The 5,725-nt window shown below is 38.8% G+C and overlaps 1 protein-coding gene across 5 annotated transcripts in view; it reads left to right on the forward strand.

The window, feature by feature from the left end:
- Positions 1-5,725, forward strand: part of LOC125125119 (membrane-spanning 4-domains subfamily A member 4A-like) — a 142,456-nt gene that overhangs the window by 62,881 nt on the left and 73,850 nt on the right. For 4 of the 5 annotated variants that reach the window (XM_047775631.1, XM_047775628.1, XM_047775626.1 and 1 more), the window contains one exon: positions 1,771-1,923. The exons of the other annotated variant lie outside the window; for it this stretch is intronic. The gene's annotated coding sequence lies outside the window, so the exon portion shown is untranslated. The remainder of the gene's footprint in view (positions 1-1,770; positions 1,924-5,725) is intronic. 5 annotated transcript variants of the gene reach the window in all.

The raw sequence follows: 5,725 nt of genomic DNA on the forward strand, positions 1-5,725 counted from the left end.
TTTTACAGCGTTTTGTCAGTTTTCTACTCTACAGCAAAGGGACCCAGTCACAGAATACATATGTACATTTTTTCTCACATTTTCCTCCATCACACTCCATCACAAGTGACTAGATATAGTTCCCAGTGCTATACAGCAGGATTTCCTTGCTTATCCATTCCAAATGACAAGCTGTTGCACAGCAAAGGAAATGATAAAAAAAAAGAAAAAAAGACAACCCAAGGAATGGGAGAAAATAGTTTCAAATGATGCAACTGACTAGGGCTTAATCTCTAAAATATACAAACTTATACCACTCAACAGCAAAAAAAAACAACAACCCAATTGAAAAATGGGCAAAAGACCTCAATAGACATTCTCCAAAGAAGATATACAGATGACCAATAAGCACATGAAAAAATGCTCAACCTCACTGATTAGTAGAGAAATGCAAATCAAAACTGTGAGGTCCCGCCTCACACCGGTCAGAATGCGCATGTATTGTTTTAACAGTTCCGCAGTGCTGAAATTGAGGTCCAGAAAGATTAAGTTGTCAAGGTCCCATACCATGGGGCTGGGGATGGAGTCAAACTCTGTCTCCAAGATCTGTGTTGTTTTTATTCACCCATGTTCAGGAAGAGTTTTCCACTTGTAGTTGATTAGCTGTCTCACTTATTGTTTAACCACATTCCTTTGTAGCCTAAAAGTCAGTAGTTAAAAAGTTCCGGGACCAGATATAGTTGCCACTTTAATAAGGTGTATTTAAACTTTCAGAAAAACAAATTCTCCTCAAGGTCTTCCCCAGTTTAAACTATGAAAATACAATTAAAATAATGTAAAATGCCTTTAGGAATATTGCTGTCCAAGTTTTTTTGGTTTTTTTTTTTTAATTATTGGGCTGTAGTCATTTACGATGCGGTATTAGCTTCAAGTTTACAGCAAAGCGATTCAGACATGTAGCTATCTGGATATATACACATATCAGTGATTTTTTTCCATATAGGTTATTACAGAGCATTGAGTTTACCTTCCTGTACTTTACATAGGTCCTGTTAGTTATCTATTTTATTCACAATACCGTGTATATGTTCATCTATTCCTCGCAATTTATTCCTCCTCCCCACAGTTTCCCCCTTGGTAACCGTAAATTTGATTTCTAAATCTTTGAGTTTGTTTCTGTTTTATAACTGTTGTTTTTTATTAGATTCCATGTATAAGTGCTATCATATGGTGTTTGTCTTTCTCTGTCTGGCATACTTCACTTAATATGATAATCTCTAGGCCTGTCCCTGTTACTGCACATGCTCTCCATGTTAATCCTTTATATTCCTACATTTGTCGTGATTTTAACAATTAAATCATAAGGTAATCGAAAATGTGCAGCTATCATGTTGAGTATTTCCTAGTTTGTGGCATCCATGGATATAGCAGAGTGTCCCAACCTCAGCACTGCAGGCCTTTGGGGCCTGAAGATTCTTTGCTGTAGGGAGTTGTTCTGTGCCTAGTAGAAAATTTGCAGCATCTCTGGCCTCTGCTCATGAGGTATTAGCAGCACATCTCCAGTTGTGACAACCAAAATTTTTTCCAGATATGGCCAATGTCCACCAGGGGGCAAAATAATTCCAGGTTGAGAACCGCTGATGATGGTAGAGAACCACAGACATAATTGCAGACTGTGTCCCCTGTTAATTTTTTCCTGGAAGAAGGACTCTTTGATTTTCACATTCAGACTTTAGAGAAGGTATGGATTTCTCAGTACAATGTTTTTTTTTTCTTCCAATGTTTATGCAGGTAAACCTAATTTACATACCTAAAGTGCAATGCAACCTTTTAAACAGAACAAAGTGTGGGAGAAATCTGTATTTTGATTCTAAGCAGAACTGACAGACCATCTGAATCATGTAAGAGAAGTTTTGAAAAGCCTGCTGTGTCCATAAACAAGAGGTAAGCCCGGGATGTGCTGACTCTTAAGTTCAGCCACTAACTGTAAACAACCCATCTGTTTGTTACCAGCGTGGTTGTTTGGTGATCAAGGATTTATAATATTTTAAGCATTTTATACCCGAGCATGTTAACTTACCACTCCTGGATAGATCTTTACTGCCTTTTACTTATATTTTAGGAAATTGGATGGGAGTTTGGGTTGACTAAAAACGTGTAATCGCTTTCCTTTAAATTGATGAAAACAACTCTCTTCATGCAGAATACCTGATTTTTAGGAATGAATTACTAGCATTAAGCAGGAGAAGCTTATAATTCTAATCTGCATTTGTTAATTCAAAATGAATCTCATTTATCATTTCAACTAGCTTATAGTTATCAATCTCTGCCTTTTCTCCACTGCTTCTGACTTTCAAGTTTCTTAAAGAACAAATATTTCAATCTATGGGCTCAGACCAGAAGGCAGGAACTAGGCTACTCCATGGAGAGGTTAAATGACAATATTTATGGGGCAACTACAGTCAGGATAATATTCTTTGAATGGTAACGGTATTCCCTCTTGCTTTCAATCTGAAGAATCCCCCCCCCTTTTTTTTTGGTCTTTTTGCCATTTCTTGGGCCACTCCCGTGGCATATGGAGGTTCCCAGGCTAGGGGTCGAGTCGGAGCTGTAGCCACCGGCCTACGCCAGAGCCACAGCAACTCGGAATCCGAGCCGCGTCTGCAACCTACACCACAGCTCATGGCAATGCCGGATCCTGAACCCACTAAGCAAGGCCAGGGATTGAACCTGCAACCTCATGGTTCCTAGTCAGATTCGTTAACCACTGAGCCATGACGGGAACTCCAAAAACCACTCTTCTTAAGTTAGACAGGTAATATTTAGCACTTAGTACATGCCAACATTGCTCTAAATAAAATGTGTTACTCCATCATTGAGTTAATCCTTCTGCAAGTGTTACCATGTCACTCAATAACCTAGGGAGGCAGGTTCTATTATCATACCCATTTTAAAGATGGGGATAACTGAGGACCATAGTTACTGCTGGTAGATGGTAGAAACGAAATTTGAACTTGGCTTTTCCTCTTCCATTTTCTATGCAACAATCCAGGGTGTGTTCGTTTTCTATGTCTATGTAGTTACCACAAATTTCATGACTTAAAACAACACACATTTATTATCTTAGAGTTTTCATGGATCAGGAGTCAAGTCATGGCTTGGTTGGTGCCTCTGCTCAGGGTCTCAAATGGGTGCAGTCAGGGTGCAGCCTGGCTGTATATTCGTCTGGAGGCTCGCCTGGGGAAAACCCACTTTCAAGCACATTCAGGTAGTTGACAGAGTTTATCTTCCTGTGGTCATATGACTAGAGGCTAGGTTTTACTACCTGGAGGTTAGAGGCTGCCATCTTATTGTGGAAGATGGCCTCAGTTCCTTGCCTCCTCAGCTTGGTTGCTTACTTACTTCATCAGGCCAGCAAGGAGAATCCTTCACTGGAGTTAGCTGAGATTGGAGGAAGGATTGGAGAGTTTGCGTTAAGGATCTGAGTACATGCGGCTCAGCCACTAAAGATCACTTTTTTGGGGAAGCTGCATTTTTTAAAAATCAAGAGTGGGAAATTGGACTTTTCTTATGTATGTTAAATGTCTGCAGTGTCTTCTTGGACTTGGTTGGAACCTTTCACTCCTTTTCTTATCATAGGTTTATTAGATCTTCATATTAGTGATTCTTGACTAATTAATTTCCCAAATTGAATGTGGTAATGAAGCAAAATAAGGAAGCAACAATAACTCCCAAATTTAAAAATTTCAATTTTTTTTAGAAAATTGAATAGATAGTCATGCTAAGCAGACTGGGGGTGAGGGGTTGGAGGAGAGTTGCAAATGAAAGATGAAATGTTCTTACCATATCTTCCATCATCTTGGAAAAAATCCATACAGGGTCTGAATTCTCATTTCCTCTCTAATCTCTCTGACTCCTCTCCTCCTTGCTTGTTCTGCCCCAGTCACATTAGTAGGCTTGCTGGATCGTGTGGTAGTTCTGTATTTTTTAGCGAAATGGAATGGGTTTGAGCAGAGGAATGGTGTGGTCTAATTTTAGATTTTAAAACAGTCCCACCATCTGCCATGTGGAGAATAGACTAGGTGGTGTGGGCACCCAGTTAGTTGATCACTACAATAATGCCAGTGGAAAATGTTGAGTACTCACGAGATGATGATAAGTAATCAGACCGAATATATTGAAGCTAAGACTCACAGGTTTTAATGATAGGTTATGGTGTGTGGAAGAAATAGAAAAGTCAAGGATTACATCAAGGTTTGGGGGATATTTTTTTTTCGAGAAGGTTTTGACTGTAGAGAAGAAGTGAGGGAGAGCTTAATAACGAGGTAGATACCGGAGCTCAAAAGTAACTGTTTAAAACATGTTTTTATTCAATTATAACACAGAATCCAGAGAATACAAATAATATAGGCAAAGGACCAGCATCAGGATTAAGAAAAAGACCATCTCCAAGAAGCCATAGGCCCTCTGGGTCCCCTTGCAATTATTACCCCCAAGGTAACCACTCTCCTCTGACACTGTGTATTAGTTTTGATTGTGTTTAAACTTTATATACACGGAATCTTACAGCATGTACTTTTTTTGGCCATGCCCATGGCGTGTGAAGTTCCTGGGCCAGGGATCAAACCCACACCACAGCAACGACCCAGTGACAATGACAGTGACAGTGACAATGCTGGATAATTAATCCACTGTACCGCAAGGGACAACTCCAGCATGTACTTTTTATACATGGCTTTTTTTCTGCCTTGAACATTATGTTTATCTATGTGGCTGCATGTAATTGTTGTTTGTTCACTTGCGTTGGTGTATGTTACTCCATTGTCTGACTATAGAACAATGTTTGTTTCTCCCTTCAACTGTTGGCATTTAGATGCTTTCCTTTGGAGGCTATTGTGAGTATCACTTCTAGAACCATTTTTTTGTACACATCATTTGGGAAACATACTGTGCATTCATTCCTGTTTCACATTTCCCTCTAGGATAAGACCCAACACCTAGACCAGGGGACAATATTAGGAACCTCCTTATGGGGTAGGTCATGTCATTTACTCCAGTAAGAAACAAAGTTTGTTTTATTCCTATATATCTAACTTTTTACTTGGTCTGGAACTTAGATGGGAGAGAACTTTGTCATTAATTAGAATCTTTGAATCCAGATGTTTAAGAATAAAGTCATTAAATGAGACAGAATATTGAGACATACTCAATTGAAATTCACATCATTCAGTTGACAAAAATGGAGCCATTTTTTATCTTTCTAAAATTTTAGATATTATTATTATTATTATTATAGCATAGCTGATTTACGTTTCACCAAGTTCTGTTGTACAACAAAGTGACCCACTCACACACATTTCCCTGTGCTGTACAGTAGGATCCCATTGCCCATCCATTCTAGATATAACAGTTTGCATCCCCAGACCCCCAAAATGTCCTCCCCTCCATGTATTTTTAAAGTGTTTTTTAGTTAAAAAGTTCTTGAAACCCCTGATCACTGATATTTAAGCAATACGAATATAAAGATAATACAGAAACAAGGCCTGCAGACCCACATGACTTAGACAATTAGCACAAGAACGCACATTTTTCTCTATTTATGGATAGATGAACACTTTCTTTTTGGTTTACCCAGAGGAGTTTAGAAAGTTCATGGCTGATTTGGAAAACTAGCTAATAACATTTAATGACTCGGGCTTTTGGGACATTGTTTTCAAGAGCAATAAAACTACTCAAACTGAGCAAG

This window comes from Phacochoerus africanus, chromosome 4 (genome assembly GCF_016906955.1).
Source record: "Phacochoerus africanus isolate WHEZ1 chromosome 4, ROS_Pafr_v1, whole genome shotgun sequence".
NCBI lineage: Eukaryota > Metazoa > Chordata > Mammalia > Artiodactyla > Suidae > Phacochoerus > Phacochoerus africanus.